The sequence below is a fragment of the Canis aureus genome, chromosome 28 (genome assembly GCF_053574225.1).
Source record: "Canis aureus isolate CA01 chromosome 28, VMU_Caureus_v.1.0, whole genome shotgun sequence".
In the NCBI taxonomy this organism is placed as follows: domain Eukaryota; kingdom Metazoa; phylum Chordata; class Mammalia; order Carnivora; family Canidae; genus Canis; species Canis aureus.
Genome location: NC_135638.1, coordinates 27,858,427 through 27,876,136, shown reverse-complemented (window position 1 = coordinate 27,876,136; position 17,710 = coordinate 27,858,427). Strand labels below are relative to the sequence as shown.

Genomic DNA, 17,710 nt, shown 5'->3' with positions numbered 1-17,710 from the left:
GGAAGGAACAAAGAATTAATATATAGTAACAATAAACACATGAAAAATTCAGGCAGATTATCCAAGAAAAAAAATCGCATGACTTTGAAGTAAAAATTTACTTTACTCACTTTAGCGAAAAATTGAAGGCTTTAGTGTATTGAAGGTAAGGTCAGTTTTGTAAAATTAGTACACCTTCGATGTATACTGCAACTCAAATGGAAAACATAATCATCGGATGGGTGCCTAAAAAATTAAACAAGAACAAAAACATACTATCATGTATAAAAGTTATGATAATATCTTATCACAAGAGTTTTTTTTTTTTAACCCAATACCTGTAAACTTCATTGATGCATCATATAGTAACAGTCATATATTTGCCAGTGGAGAATGTGTGTAAAAGGAAAAGTGAATAAATTCACGGAGGCTTTTATAAAAAGAAAAAGAAAAAGAAAAAATCAGGAGCAGAGAAAAGGTGCACAGGATTTACCTATAAGTCTGACCCAGAACAAACTTGTCTTGAATACAGACTTTTGAACAAACACTGGCCACCTTTTGCCTCTATTCAGGTGACTCCCAGTGATTCCCAGAGCAATAATTAAGTTCATAATGATCTCCTGAACGAGAGGCATCTCTACCCAATTGCCTAGGGTCCAACATTTCTACTCAGATCCCTAATGGGATTTCAGACTCAACAGGATCCAAACCAACCTTATTATCGCTTCTCTGCCCTACTTTGATTCAGATTGTCTCCTAGTTCTGCATTCTCTTTCTTGGACTGCTAAGACAGCATTTTCCTATTTGCACAAGTTGGAAACATAGAGGTCATCTTGCATTCCTCCTTTTCCTCTCTATCTAGCTCATCACGAAATTATGGTAATGCTGCTTTTATTACATTTCACCAGTCTCCCCTGCCTTCATATCATGTCATCTGCTTCCCTCTAGCTCAACTATCTGCTTTCCTCTGTTCTCCTTTGTTCTTTTTCCCCACAGATAATCTTTCATGCACCTTTTCAAAAACCGTTTAATGATTCCTTCTATAGGTTGATAAAGACTACATCCCTTTGAACAGAAAGCTACTTGTAATTTTTTTTTTTAGATTTTATTTATTTATTCATGAGAAACACACAAAGAGAGGCAGAGACGTAGGCAGAGGGAAGAGCAAGCTCTTTGCAGGGAGCCCAATGCAGGACTTGACCCCAGGACCCTGGGATCACACCCTGAGCCAAAGGTAGATGCTCAATCACTGAGCCACCCAGGTGACCAGAAAGCTACTTGTAATTACATCTGACATCCTACCTGTCCAAGACTCCTGAAACTGTATACACCAGTGTAGGGAACTATTTGCCTTTTGTAGGGCATATTACATTTGGTAATGACTTTGAGACTTTGTGTAAGTCATTTTCCTTTTCCAGAAGATCTTTTCACATTTGCATCTGATTAACTAGCCATTAAACAAGTCTCAGACACTATTGCAATTTGAACTAATCTTTACACATGTGTAAAGATAAAGCACTGACCACACTGCATTGTAATTGCTTGTTCGCTATGTGCTACTTGAGGACAAAGACCAGTATTCTTTCCCATTCCCAGGAACCCCTGCTACCACAAAGGTTCTACAATGAGCAAGGATTTAGTAATTATTTATTGAGAGAATAAAATGTTTGTGACAGCCAGATTCTGAAGGTCTTTGGATATCACAAAAAGGAATTTTATTCTATAGACATAGCTCTGAAGTATAGGAGGGATATAATCAAATCTATATGTTAGAGAGAAAACTTTGGTAGAGTAATGGATGGGCTAAAGATGGGAAATATTATAGGATTGGCAGAAATGTCTGGAGACACTATTATGGATTTATTTGGATATTAGGTTGAAGAATGGGAATATGATTCATGCAATGTTATATGTCAGGGCTGAATTACATTCTGAATATAAAGTAAGAAAAAAAATAAGAATTTTTAATCTGCTTCATATCCATGACATATCCTACCCAGTACTGCAATTCTGATAACAGATACTAGGCAGGAAAGCATGATTACCATACTTTACAATAATTAAACAAATATAGGACTTACACATTTATTCCAGAAATACTTTTAACTTCTTATAATACCTTATTGTGGCTGGATCAATCATAAATTCCTAGAAATTTATATTTATATTTACATAAGCATATAGAAATTACCAAGTTGTACTTGTTTATATTAAAAATCTTAGAGCAGTACTTTCCACATTTGACACATGTTATTCTAGGATTTGGTGAAACTGTCCATGAAAATAAAGAATAAAAAAAAAAAAAAAAGAATAAATATTAAAAAATATAATTATTTTCTAAAATAGTAAAAGAAGATCCATGAATTTTCAACAATGAATTATAATATTAATGCCAGGAATTTCTGCCAGAATTTTTTAAATTTAATCTCAAGTTTTCTTAGATATGAGTTGTAAGATTAAATCTAAAGTATTCTGTAAAGATTTAATCTAAACAAATTTCAGATAATCTCATGATGTTTCTAACATTTTATAACACAATCAAATTAAAAGATCATCCTCTGCTATTTTATAGAATTCAAACTTCCAAAATAGTAAGGCTCAGGTAGGGCACAGACTTCCATTAGGAAATGGATGGAAATAAAGTAAAAGTTCAGCAGAGTCAATAAAAATTTTCCTGCTTCATAATATCCAAGTTATTTGTCAGAACATCTTTAAAGTCTATAAGATTTTTTCTGCAAAGCAAGTATAATTAGATATACTTGATCTATTTTATACATTTAATATAAAAGAAGGGAAGACTTTCATAAAATTCTAAACTTTAATATGGAGTCACTATTATCACCATTATCCTCATTTATGAGAAAAAATAGATTGTGGTGAGGAAAGAAAGGTTAAGATAACACATTAAAAGTAAAAAAGAAATCATTCTCCTAAATTACATAACCTGTAAGTAAATATACTAGGAATAGGGTAACTGCATTTCAAGGGGTCAGCACTGAATCTATTTTATTCCATGAAGGGTTGTTTATGACAATCAATATTGCCACTCATTTTTGATGATCTTTTGTGTCCTCTGTGCCTCACATTAAATGCATCAACATGTTTGATTTTTAATTTAGCCTTGTTAAAGTAATTTAGTTCAACCTTCACTGAGGAAATGCTGTTATTTGCAATGACAGTGAATGCTATTTGGCCTGTAAGGGCAAATGGGACTGTCAGCCACATTGTCAAGTTTTGAGTTGACACAGTAAAGAAGCTAGTGAAGAGGGAGAACAGTGGGGTCCAGCTTTTAACAACATTGTGTGGTGGGACACCATGGATACATGTTGCTTTTTAGTTAGTTTCTGTTGTTCATTTTCTAAATTCATCATCTATTTTTGATCCTGTGAAAGTATCCATTCCTCTCTTTATCATGTAGAGTCAAAACTTCAGTCACTTTGATTCTTCTGTCTTCCATAGCACCCATCCCAAATCATGTCAATCCACATTTCACATCTAATCCAAATGTCCTGGTGCTAATTCAAACATTTGTCACTTCCCAATTGTGTAGTTTTCTACAGCATCATAATTAGTCTCACCTGTACTTTCTGTGTGAGCCACATCACCAAATAGATTAACACTATGTTCATCTTTAAAAAAAATAAAAGAAAAGATTTTATTTATTTATTTGAGAGAGAGAGAGCACAAGCCAGGGAAAGGAGTGGAGAGAGCAACAGACTCCTCATTGAGCAGAGAGCCCTATGCAGGACTCGATCATGACCTGAGCCCAAGGCAGATGCTTAACCAACTGAGCCACCAGGTGCCCAGCACTACCTTAATCTTTTAAAAAGTCTCATTTCCAATCATGTCTCCCCCAGAACTTTAATGTCTTACGTGATCTACAAACTAATGTCCACAATTATTTGCCTACTCTTTTCCAATTATTGTGGCATGAGGCACCATGAGCAGCAAAGTCTCCCATGACACCTTCCAAGAGGTGTGCAGGATATTTTGCGGTGTTGCTGCAGATCAGCTTGCAGAATTCTGACTCTCAGACAGACAGACGCTTCTCAGGCACCATCAGGCTTAAGTTCACTCCTCGCCTGAAGTTCTCCATATGTGTTTTAGGTGACCAGCAGCATTGTGATGAGGCCAAGGCTGTAGTTATTCCCCGCATGAACACTGAGGCACTGAAGAAACTCAACAAGAATAAAAAATTATTCAAGAAGCTGGCCAAGAAGTTTGATGCCTTTTTGGCTTTGGAATCTCTGGTGCTACAAATCCTGGGCCCAGACCTGAATAAGGCTGGCAAGTTCCCTTCCTCAAAGACCCATGTTAAGAACATCGTGGCCAAAATGGATGATGTGAAGTTTATGATCAAATTACAGATAAAGAAGGTGCTGTGTCTGCCAGTGGCTGTTGGCCATGTGAAGATGACAGATGATGAACTTGTGTACAACATTCAGTTAGCTGTCAATTTCCTGGTATCATTGCTCAAGAAAGAGCACCATGGGTTACCCCCAGAGCTTGTACTAAAGCATAACTTAATAAACCCTAGTTCTACCAAAAAAAAAATATTTGTCTAATACCTATGCTTTTTCATAATTTTCCCAAGAATTTTAGTCTTCCTTTGCCTATGTTCCTTTAGGCACATGAGACTTATTGATTATATCTACCATTAACTTCCATTGGCTATTGATAAAATAGGATACCTAGAAAAAATAGTTCCCTCTGCTAGAAAAACCAATCCATATTTCTAGTGACTAAAAGAACAGGTGTGTGTGTGTGTGTGTGTGTGTGTCTGTATGCACTGTTTTTTAAAGGTAATGTAAAACTTCAAACAATTTCAGGAACCTCTAAATATTGTTAAGCTTTACGAAAGTTGGACATTATTTATTTACTTGTTTATTGTCTATCTACTGCTCCTCATTGCACTAATGTATAAACTCTACAAGAGCAAACATCTTGGCTCTCTTGTTTACCACTATAACCTTAATCTCTAGAATAGAGCTCAGAGTCTAGTAAACATTCAATAAATATCTGTTGAATAAATGAATGTATTCCCAGTACTTAGCAGAGTGCATGATGTTTAGTAAGCAATCAAGAAATATTGATTATATGGAAAAAATACTAAATGACAAATATTAAGGAATAGCATAGTAAGGTAATATTAGGAATATGTGTGAATATTTTCAATATCATTTTAAGGACCCCTTAGCACTATTACTATAAATTTTGTAGTTAACATTTGACTCATGACAATGTTTCTTAGGGAGCAAATACTCAAGCTCCAAGAGGGTATGTGAAGTTAAAGGACAATGTGGCTGTCCATGACCCTCAGCAAACCAACTCTCTGGTTAGAGTTCACAGTGACTGGTTAGGCTGAAAGAGAGAACAGGATGGGAAGGTGAATATAGTCTTTGGTATCCAATGCAGAAGATTCAGAGAACAAACCAACAAGCAGGGCCTATAATTTTAACTGAACAAAAAATTAAAATGCAAGGTCCCTTTTTCAAAAAGAAAAGGATAAGAGTCATTAAAGGTAATAAAATAAAACTCATTCCTTTCTCTGTGGTTTCTTTCTTGACCTGTCATATCACTTTTATTTGCTATTTAATGACACCCTCACCTGCCATGGAAATACTCAGAAAGTGCAGACCCTTGTAGGAGCCCAGGGACTCCATCTACACCCTAGTAGACATGAGGCCACCACTGCCAAGACACCTACCTGAAGCCCCCTGACAGATCCACAGACCTGGGTGCAAGGGGAAGTCAACCTCCCCTTCCCACTAATGATGCCCAGTACATTGTGGACCTGACAGCATGCCTCCTTAAAGATTGGAGTTCCTGTAACTGGACATGCTGCCCTCCTGGACCCCAAAGGATGAGTGACAGGATCAACACCACAGAGTTGCCTACTGAGAGAGAGATACTGCTGCCATTTCCTGCCCTGAAAGACCACTGGGCATGTGTCCTTGACCTCTATCCATCCCAAGTCCTTGCCAAGACCCCACAGAGGTCAAAGGGGGATGGAAAGATGAGAGTCTCATATGGGTGGCCACACCAGGCAGAGGGCATCAGCAATCATGGAGCAGGAGAGTGAGGAGGGCCCAGGGCATGAGGGAGCAGGGAGTTGGGAGCTGGCTGGAGAAACCATCTTGAGGAGGAGGAGAGTGTGTGAACCAGGCTCCAAGTCCTGGCCACATGCTCCATTGTCCCATATCACTTCACTCACAAGATGTAAATTTACAGATAAAATTCTTATGAATTTCAAGACTGGAGAGTCAAGCATTATACTCCAACAGTGAAACTTTTCTTAATATGTGTGACCACTCTGGTAACAGGTCCATGAAGATGGCCTGGGAACAGACTTCCAAAGGGAAACAAAGCCAGGAGCTAGACCTTCTGGCTCCTGACAGGACTGTGAGAGATAGAGTTGAGGAATGGATCACAGGAGTTCTTTCTACTGGCTGGCCCACATCACTACAACACTTCTAACTGCACTGTCTAATCTCTGTACAGACTTGTCATGTGCTTTGGTTTCCAATTTCTACTGCAGATGAACTTGCTGTAGTTGCTATAAGCCAATGACTGTAAAAGAAAAGGAAAAGAAGCTGGAAAGATAGCAAAGCATTTGGTTCAGACACTTAACATAAAAATAATGAAGGAGAGAGAAAAAGAGAAGAACAAAGACAATCTTCCTGGGAAAAGTAATACTTATTTGAATCATGGCTTTCTGGCTTTTCAAAAGATGACATATTACATCCATTTAACTACCACAACTTGATAGTGTAATGGGAAGCTACTTACAAGATGGGAAATGTCTCAAAGAGAAGGCATCCTTAATATTTGTTGAGTGCAGTCTGTGTGCTAGGAACTTTGTAAACATTATATTTGGTTTTCACACACACACACCCAAACACACAATCTAAAGCAGACATTATCCTCATTTCTCAGTTAAAGACATGGAATCTAACAGTTATTCTAGGTCAATTATTATTCTGGTCAAAAACAAGTAGCTAGTCAATATAATGGCAGGAGATGAGGCAGGACAGAAAAAAAAATGTATTTTGTATGTAGATATCCCTCACTAAGCACATAAAAATTGCAAAGTCCAAAAAATGTAAAGAAAAGTTAGAATGAATAATAATCATCTGTTTGTATTGGGAAGTTAGGTTTATGAAGACACAAAGCAGGTAATACTCAAATTCACTCGACTGCTGTTATATTATTCATTATTCTTTTTTTCCCTTCACAAATCACTAAAGAGAATATTTTTAAAAGAAAATAAATCTCTTTTAAACCAATATATTTTACTTACGTAGTTATATATTCAGAATAAATGTAGTGCCCATAGCACGAAGTAAAGGTAGAGCTGATTATTATATTTTTCTTTGCAAATGTGTTTCACATATATATTTTACCAAACATTCTAAAAAGCTCATAATAAAAAATTCTGAAAGTGCTTTAATTTATAATTTGCCTATATGTGTACTTTCTCCAGGGAATTTGTCCCATTTTAAAATATTTAATTAGCATCCTTAACTCCTGAGTTTTTCTACCTTAAAATTATGTAGAGATCTTTAGAATGTGTGTGTGCATGTGTGTATGTAATATTCAGAAACATTTATTTTAATAATCCTTGTAAAATTGAGACTATTTTAATTCTCTCCTTTTTTTTTTTAAAAGAAAACAAGTCCATTTTGAAAAGCTCTTCTTCAGTTATAATTCTGAAGAGATAGCATATTGGTTCAATTAAAGCAAAATTGGTTGAAGAAATATAAATATATATATACCAAATATATAATATTTGAACTGAAATCTCAAGTCATACAAATCTATTGAAGAGGTTTTATTAATTTCAAAATACTTAAAAACCTAAGTTGGCTTAAAATTCCTAATGGAGGATTTTGAAGAAGAGAGAATTTTTACAAATAAAATCTCAATATATTTTCCAAAATTCTGAAAACAAATTTGTCTTAAAAATATGTTAAGACTTTGGGGGCAAATTGTCAAAACACATGTAACTCATACTCACTAAAAAAAAATCCTAATTCTAAAGTGAAAAATCAAACCTCTATAATCTACTGATTGCCAAATTTTAATCAATATATTTTTATTATCAATCCCAGGAAATTCAATTATTCTTCATTTTAGTGAGAAAAAGCAAACCACCATCAATACACTAGTATTCATCTATAACATCCTTGATTCACTAAATCTGGGGTTGTTTGCCACCATTGTTCCCATCTTGTAGAGTAAGTTAAAGTGGGGCTATCTAGTTTCAATATCAATTCTAAAAGCCCTAATTTGATTCATTTCTGATGCATAATAATAAAAACGACATATAAGAAATTGGAATTGTGTTCATTTAACAGCTATTAATTACAACCCTGTAATTTGATATCTAAGTAATATTGAATGATAGTTCTAAACCAACTATCTGTTGTCTCTTACTCAAAGCATATCATCAGGGTTCCTGAATAAATAGTCATGATAGAAAGGGAATCCCTGTGGCAGAAATTACGAAATAAAGTACAGGAAGGATTAACCTCCAGCCTCCTGTGCTTTTATCTCTAGCATGCCTCAAAACCAAAGAGAGAATGCCTAACCATTAAAAAAGATTAAAGGTGTTAATTAGACTAAGAGATAGAAACCTATCACCCTTATGTCAGGGAGACCAGACTAAATCTTCTAATGGATTAACACACACACACACACACACACACACACACACACACACAGAAAGTATTTTATTCACTGAAATTCTGTTGATGATAATCTCATGTACATTTGGAAACAATTTTTGTTGTTCTGATTACAAATTTTGAGCAATATTTTTATAGGCACAGTCATTTTCATCATTCCTATCAAAATTGTTTATAACATTTGATAGTCAAATATAACTAAATGGGGCTTAGAAGAGTAACCAAACTTCATAACAATGAAATTCAGAATTGCTAATTCTCACATGTCCTTTAATTGAGCCCATTATGAAGTTAGTATCAGAAGATGTGGAGCTTCTTCTATTTTTCTTTCAGGAGAAACACAGAACTTGTTAGTCACATATATTACCTATGTGACATCTCAAGATGGATTTGAAATCTCTTACCATTTGGTGTTAGAAGAAGGGGAAAGTGTTGTCCAAGGTAATAATTACCTTTTAAGTAAGTCATTTTGTCTTTTTATGTTTTGTTGTTTTAAAATTTATACATTTCTATTGTTACAATATAAGGAAAAACAAGCACATGTATTTTACATAGCGTAAAGTGTGCCTATTATGGTAATGTGTTTACACACATATATATGCATACATATGTATGCATAAATACATACACATATATCTATTTATGCATATCATATGTGTATATACATCATGTGTATATGTATGTATGTGTGTCTGTATACACACATACACACACGTATTTTAGGTTCTTTTTTTTTTAATTTATTTATTCAAGAGACCCAGAGAGAGGCAGAGACATAAGCAGAGAGAGAAGCAGGCCCAATGTGGGACTCAGTCCCAGGACCCGGGGATCATGACCTAAGCCAAAGGCAGATGCTTAACCACTAAGCCACCCGAGTACCCCTCTATTTTGGGTTCTATAACAGAAGATGAGATGTTCTCTATTTTCTCTCTCTCTTTCCAATGTTAAATATTTTCATTTCACTATACTTTAAAGGTAATGTGAAAGATGATGAGGGTAGAAATCAAAATGTTATGTGAACTAACAACATTTAAACATTTTTTAGACAATTATTTAAAAAACACTAAGAACATTACTTTAAAGGAACACTTTGAGCACACCATAGGAGCCAATAAAACCCAAACTAACAATTTTATATAAAGATGCCATCTATATGTCATATGTGTATCTATATGTCATATTTCTGTGTGTGTGTATGCTGCTCTCTCAGAAGGAAGTGATCACATTAGATGATCTCATGGCCCACCTTGGAGAGATTACCTCCTGTCCGTCAGTTCCCCGAAATCGGAGGGACTTCAGCTTCATTTTCAGCAGAATGTGCATGATGCAATGACAACGCTGCCTAAACTGGCTGTAAGTCTTAATATCAATGTGCAATTCACAGGTGTCTCAGATTCTAAGTGTGCATCTGAGTGCAGGATCTTTGGCCCGCTAAGCATAACTCTATACTATGGCTGGCTTGTTGATCCCCAGACTTATGAGGCTGGGAGTGCAGTTGGGAAACTGAGTTATAACCAGCTGGTAGAGAAGATTTTCACCTGCAAACACTCCAGGAACACCAACCTCATAACAGAACAGGCCCCAGTTGCAGAGCGGTTCCTGGAGACTATTGAGAGAGCTAGGATTTACCATGGTCTGTGTGAGCTAATGGCAGCTGCCATGAAAAGTGAACTTAGTGTCTTCTTCTAAAATAAGCATTTTAGTACTATGACTAAGCATCAAAGCCCCTTGTACCTAATGGTCAGCACCAGGACCTTCTCCAGAAGGAGCAAATAGTATGGGAAAACTACGCATTGTGGATGGAGACAGGGGCCCTTGTGACTCTGACTTGTACTTCAGTCATTCCCTGGGTAGATTGGCAAAAGGTGGGAGTAGCAACAAGGTACGTTGGGCTTTAGCAACTTGGAGCTAGCCCAGCAACTTGAACGAGAGAAGTATATACAGCAACAAGCAGTCCAGCCTGCACCAGTGTGAGCCTTGTCACAGCAGGAGAGAGGAGCCACATCTGGACACATAGCTAGGGAGAGTTGTCAAGGCAGACTGTGTTCTCCTATGGTCCCTGCCAGTGCTAAGCTGCCCTGCTCCTTCTTTCAGAGGCTATGGCTATGTTGCTTGCTCCCCTAGCTCAGCCTGTGAGATATGCAAGGTAATTAATTTATGAATTGTTAGGGATCAGAGCACGCAATAAATATCAAATTCAGACCCAGTAATACTTACTGAATGCTTATTATAGCAATATTTGAGTTATCTCATTTAATCTTCACATCTCAAGGCAAGAAGTACCATTCCTGCCATCTCTTTATAGATGAGGATACTGAGACACAGAAGAAAGCAATAGCTCACTCAAGATTACCCAGCTAGTCAATAGTAGATCTGAAATTCTAAACAGGCTTGCTGATTCTAGATCCCAAGCTCTCAACTCCTGTACTACAGCTTCATCCCATATTACTTGGGGAAAAAAATTGCTAGCTAAATAAAGACAGTAAATGCCATTATAATGATGTGTATTAGAAGAGGTTGCTAAATAAAAAGGATAATAAAATGTGATTTAGATGCGAATTCAACTAATTATATTGAAAATCATTTTTAAAATATTTTAGATCCCTTCCCTTATTTGAACTCAAATGATCAAATAATTTTTACCCAATTATCTTATCAGTACATAGCTGTCACAGCATGGTATGGCCCACTCAACAAGGTGACCAATGAACTAGAATTGCTATAAACTGAAAAAATAATTATCATGGGTTTGACAAATTTCTTAGCTATTGACTTACAGATTTATAGCATCGGGTCAACGTTGGATGCAAAATTTAGTTCATTGTCTCACTAACAAAGATTAAAGACTTATGATCAGAATCTTTGTGCTGTGTAAATTTAGTATGCAATATCTGCACACTAAGCTAACGGTGGGCTCTGCAGAAATACACTGGCACCCAGATTCTACTGACCTTTATCTTGGACAGCTGCCCTAACCTCCCATGGCTCTGATCACTAGAATCAATGGAACAGGGAGATTTCATCACACTCAAACTCACTTTCTTACACTGTGCCTTTTGACTGTTTCAAGGGCTAATGCTCAGCTAGTCAGGCCTTCAAGCCAGAGATTTGACATTTTGAAATAATAATTAAAAGAGAGCAGGCACTTTCATTTTAATAAGCTTACTTCCATCCTTCAGGGAGAAACTCAGCTGATCCAAATCCAAGAGAAATATGCTTGGGTTTCTCTTCTTTTTATCTGTCTCTGACTCTTATACCCAATCTTGACATTACACATGAAAATAAAAGCCAAATTGTATTCCGTAATTGTAAACATCCTGATTTTCCTAGCAAGGAAAGGAAAACAAAATATACGGAGCCTAATAAATCTCAGACCTATGTTTGGTGGTTTAATTCTAGTTTGGCAATAATACATAGTTGGTATAATTTAGCTCTACGTACATGAAAAAATAAGGCTCTTTCGAGCAAGATAGATTTGTTTTTAAGCGAGCATTGTTCAGTGGTATCTGCCCTCCACTTAGCAGCCGTCTACTTAAGAGAGTAGCTTTCATTCACTGATTTCACTTCCTCACTTCCTATTTCTCAACCGATGATATTTTGGCTTTTACATTCCCCTTAAGATTGTTCTCAAAAGCTCATCTTTGTTGGGCACATTCTGACAGCTGTCAACAAATTCAATGTTTCATTTTCATTCTTCCTTAATTAGGATTTGACACCTCTGTCATTTTTGTATATGTGAATAACATCCATACCTATATAGGTATATATATCCTAGGTCTTAAAATATTAAGCCCGCATATCTAACTACTAAGTGAGCGAACTATGGATTTTCCATATTCAACTACAATGCAACATATTTCAACTGAACTCCTCTTCTTTCCTTCCAAAAACTCTTCTATCGCTCACTGTAAATTGTTCTACCATTTACATAAAAACAGAAGTTAAAACTACCGAATTACATAAAACATAAATGAGGGCATCATTTTTTACTCCTTGCTTTCCCCCAGTCATTCACGTGTTAATTCTGATGAATTGTTTAATGCTCCACTCCTTTCTATTAGGTACATTTACTGAGGTCACCAATATCTTTACCTACAATTTCTCAGTGGTATCCAACTTTCTAACTATTTTCTACTGCAGCCAGAGTGATGTTTCTAAATTTCAAAATAATGCATGTCATTCTTCTGCTTAAAATTCTGTATTACTTTCACATTGCTCTTGGGATCAAAATCCTTAGCTTTCTATACTCTAAACCTGTTGTTTCTTCCTCTTAGGTCCCAAAGTAACTTTTTCCACCCATCTTCATTTTCCCAAATATCTTTGCATTGCTCACATTATGTTCCACTCATCTTTATGTTTAAATTTAGACATGCATAGGATCGATAAATCTTCCATAACAACTAAGCCTCAATGAGGAGCTAGAGTGCCCCATATTGTCCCCATGATAACATTTATCACATCAAATCCTAGTTCCTTTTTCAGTTGACCATATCTTTTTAGAAAAATCTAAATTCAATTAGCCAACATAATACATCATTAGTTTCAGATGTAGAGTTCAGTATTGCATCAGTTGCATATCACATCATGTGCCCTCCTTAATGCCCATCACCTAGTTACTCCATCCCCCCCAACTACCTCCCCTCCAGCAATCCTCAGTTTGTTTCCTATAGTTAAGAGTCTCTCATGGTTTGTCTCCGTCTCTGGTTTCTTCCCATTCAGTTTTCCCTCCCTTCACCTATGATCCTCTGTGCTATATCTTATATTCCACATATGAGTGAAATCATATGATAATTGTCTTTCTCTGGTTGACTTATTTTGCTCAGCATTATACCCTCCAGTTCCATCCATGTCAATGTAAATGGTAAGCATTCATCCTTTTTGATGTCTGAGTAATATTCTATTGTGTATATACACACATCTTCCTCATCCATTCATCGGTTGATGGACATCCACACTGGCTATTGTGGACATTACTGCTATGAACACTGGGATGCAGGTGCCCGTCAGATCACTACATTTGTATATTTGGGGTAAATCCTTAGTAGTGAAATTGCTGGGTCATAGGGTAGCTCTATTCTTAACTTCTTGAGGAACCTCCACAGTTTTCCAGAGTGGCTGTACCAGCTTGCATTCCCATCAACAGTGTAAGAGGGTTCCTCTTTCTCTGCATACTTGCAAACATTTGTTTTTTCCTGGCTAAAAGTAATTAATTAATTAAGTCAGATTACAGCTGACTGATGTGAGGAGGTATCTCATTGTGGTTTTGATTTGTACTTCCATTATGACAAGTGATGTGAAGCATTTTTTCATGTGTCTGTAGATCATTTGCATGTCTTCTTTGGAGAAATGTCTGTTTGTCTTCTGCCCATTTCTTGACTAGATTGTTGTTTTTTGGGTGTGGAGTTTGATAAATTCTTTATATATCTTGGATACTAGCCCTCTATCTGATATGTTATTTGCAAATATCTTCTCCCATTCTGTAGGTTGCCTTTTAGTTAGCTGAGTGTTTCCCTTGCTATGCAAAAGCTTTTTATCTTGATGAACTCCCAATAGTTCATTTTTGCTTTTGTTTCCTTTGTCTTTGGAGATGTATCTAGCAAGAATTTACCGTGGCCACGGTCAAAGAGGTGGCTGCCTGTGTTCTCCTCCAAGATTTTGATGGATTCCTGTCTCACATTTAGGTCTTTCATACATTTTGAGTTTATCTCTGTGTATGGTGTAAGAAAATGGTCCAGTTTCTTTCTCCTACATGTGGCTGCCCAATTTTCCCAACACCGTTTATTGAAGAGACTTTTTTTCCATTAGATATTCTTTTCTGCTTTGTCAAAGACTAGTTGACCATAGAGTTGAGGGTCCATTTCTGCATTCTCTATTATGTTCCATTGATCTATGTGTTTATTTTTGTGCCAGTACCATACTGTCTTGATGATTACAGCTTTGTAATAGAGCTTGAAGTCCAGAATTGTGAAGCCACCAGGGTTTTTTGTTTTGTTTTGTTTTTTTGTTTTGTTTTGTTTTGTTTTTTTACGTTACTCTAGCTATTTAGGGTCTTTTCTGGTTCCATCAAATTTTAGGATTATTTGTTCCAGCTCTATGAAAAACATTGATGGCATTTTGATAGAGATTGCACTGAATGTATACATTGCTCTGGGTAGCATAGACATTTAAACAATATTTGCTCTTCCAATCCATGAGCATGGAATGTTTTTCCATTTCCTTGTGTCTTTATCAATATCTTTCAAAAGTGTTCTATAGTTTTTTTTAGTACAGAATCTTTACCTCTTTGGTTAGGTTTATTCCTAGGTATCTTATGATTTTGGGTGCAATTGTAAATGAGATTGATTCCTTAATTTCTCTTTCTTCTCATTGTTAGTGTATAGAAATGCAATTAATTTCTGTGCATTGACTTTATATCCTGCCACTTTGTTGAATTCCTGTATAAGTTCTAGCAATTTTAGGGTAGAGTCTTTTGGATTTTCCACATAAAGTAGCACGCCATCTGCAAAGAGAGAGAGTTTGACTTCTTCTTTGCCAATTTGAATGCCTTTTCTTTTTGTAGATCACAGCTTTTTAAGATAAAGACTATATACTGTACTTCAAAACCTAGCATATAGTAAGCACTCAATAAATTTTTAATGACTGGCTGTCCAGTGATAACTGGGGTGGGGCAATAGTTTGTTGCATACATGGATGGCAGGTAAAACTGTTCATTCAGAAAAAAATTCCTTTCTGCAGAGCTCTTTTCATTGAATATTTGAATTTAAATGTTGGAACAACCTGCCAAATGACAGAAACTTGGCAAAGATATAAGCTGGCTCAATTGAGACATATTATTTAGTATGAGCACCAACATTTAGAAAATTGAAATCTCCTTCTGAAATCTTTTAATTAGGTAGTCTTTTGTTGTTGTTGTTTACATATGATATTGCATATCCTGTCACTAATAGAAATTAACTTGGACTCTCTTTGGAATGCACAGTGGTAATTATTCTCACTTCTCAAATAAACGCAGCATAGGATAGCAATGAAGTTTCACTTTAAAACTGAAGTTGGTGAAACTCCAAAAATCCTGAACATTCATTACATGCTAATAAACGACATCATTTCTAAAGATTACAACCAGAATTTTGTGCCTTGTCAGCTATTTTTACTTCTAAGGCACCAACAAACTTTTTTTCAGTCATGGTAAGCTGTCAACTAACCTGCAATCTTACCTTATTCTAATCTAGGGCTTCTTAAGCATTCACGGATAAACCTTAAGTATTTTGTAAAGACCATAATTTTTTTTTCTAAGATTGTGTAAGTATGTAACTATTTATCTGGGGCAGGGTCCAAAGCTTTTGTTGGGCTTCTCAAATAGATTTTCAACTCTGAAGAAATTAACAACCACTGGTAATCATTTCATAAGTAAAAGAAAATTTATAAACTATTTAAATATTACCATATATAAAAAGATAGTCTTTGGGAAAGAAAAAGTTAGACATTTGTTGAATGTTTGTAAAATAGTTAAAATTAAATAAAACATTTGTATTTATCTCCCAGCAAAATTATAATCTAGAAATAATATAAATAAGGTAAATTACCCCTGGAATTTTAATTTTTGCATGCAAGTAAAGGCCACAGAAGTGATTCTTCCATATGGAATCTTATTTTCTTACTAGAAGAAAAGCACTTCTAGAATACAAAACATATAAAAATGTTTCTACTGATCCCACAATGGTAATTTTCTAGTACCTTCTCCAGATAGTGCTTTAATCCATTCTTCATCTTTTCTGCTAATATGTGAATTTCTCATATCTTCTTAATCAGTCTCTCCATTCCTCTCTGTCTGTGCAGATTTAATATTCCATTTATTCTTATGGCCTAAGGCTCATTGATTAAACTAGAGTCTATTTAGGGTCTAGAATCAAATGAGCATCGAAGTGATTAAGCATAATAAAAAATTTTCCTGAAATAGCAAAACACCTTACTTGAAAACAAAGATTAGCATTTGCTATAAAAATTTGTGCCTCAAATCTTAGAAAATTTCCTTAACTGAAGAGAAAAGGACATAGATTAGTTAATATGTCCAGAATACCAAAATATTCTCAAAAGGGAAATATCAATTTAAAATATCTTTAACAATTCATTATTAGAATATTCGTTTTTCATTCCAAATAAATGCCTAGAAATGACTTTACAACAAAATTCTATTCTAGACATGATGTGTTTGGGGCGTTTTTAGTTAGTGAGGGGGTAGCACATTATTTTGGTTAGCATTCAAACAACAGCTTGGCTACACCTTAGCCAATATCAGAAAGTAATGAGTCTTAAGATAAAGATGAAAGTAAGTGTATACACCCTTCAGTTGGAGACAATTTCATTCTTGTTAATCCTATTCTGGATGCCTATCACAGAGCTCCAGTGCCAAACCATGAAAAATCATGGAATGCTTCCTTCAGACTACCTCACGCTTTTCACTAACCTTTATATAGACGACTTTGATCATATCCCTGAACTGCAATGAGATATTTTAGTCTACCCTTCAGAGTGCTATGGTATAACTTATTCTGGGTCTAAGAATGGAGAAAACACATACACACACACACACAACACTGCTGAGAATATGGAGAGTTTTAAGAAGAACAGGGGATGGAGTGACAGAAACACACACGCACACATACACAGGATACTGTGATGGAGAACTAATCTTGAAGTTAAGTTAGGTTTCTAAGTTAGATCTCATAATGTCTGGTTATGGAAGACCCATGTTGTGCTATTTCCTTTTGCTTAACTAGGCAAGGAGTTTCATATCAGCCGTGGCTTTGGGATGATTCTCTGTAACACTGATTATCTTTTTCTGCTGGAATCACTATGTTACTTTTGTGATGACTATGGGAAAAAGTACATATTACTTTGAACATAGAAATAAGATTAACCTAGTGCATAACAGAAACCAAGATTTTGAGGATGCTTAAATAAGGTTTTGGGGATGCTTAAACAAAATATCACTTTGAATGATATTGCTGCTATTTAAAGTTCTAGAACTTCATGGAAACTCACTT

General features: G+C 35.7%; 1 long non-coding RNA gene and 1 pseudogene across 11 annotated transcripts in view; one reads left to right on the top strand and one right to left on the bottom strand.

The window, feature by feature from the left end:
• The window catches only part of LOC144300581 (uncharacterized), a 264,995-nt gene that overhangs the window by 182,832 nt on the left and 64,453 nt on the right, over nucleotides 1-17,710 (bottom strand). The window lies entirely within an intron of this gene.
• Nucleotides 9,880-10,790, top strand: LOC144300124 (ubiquitin carboxyl-terminal hydrolase MINDY-1 pseudogene; annotated as a pseudogene).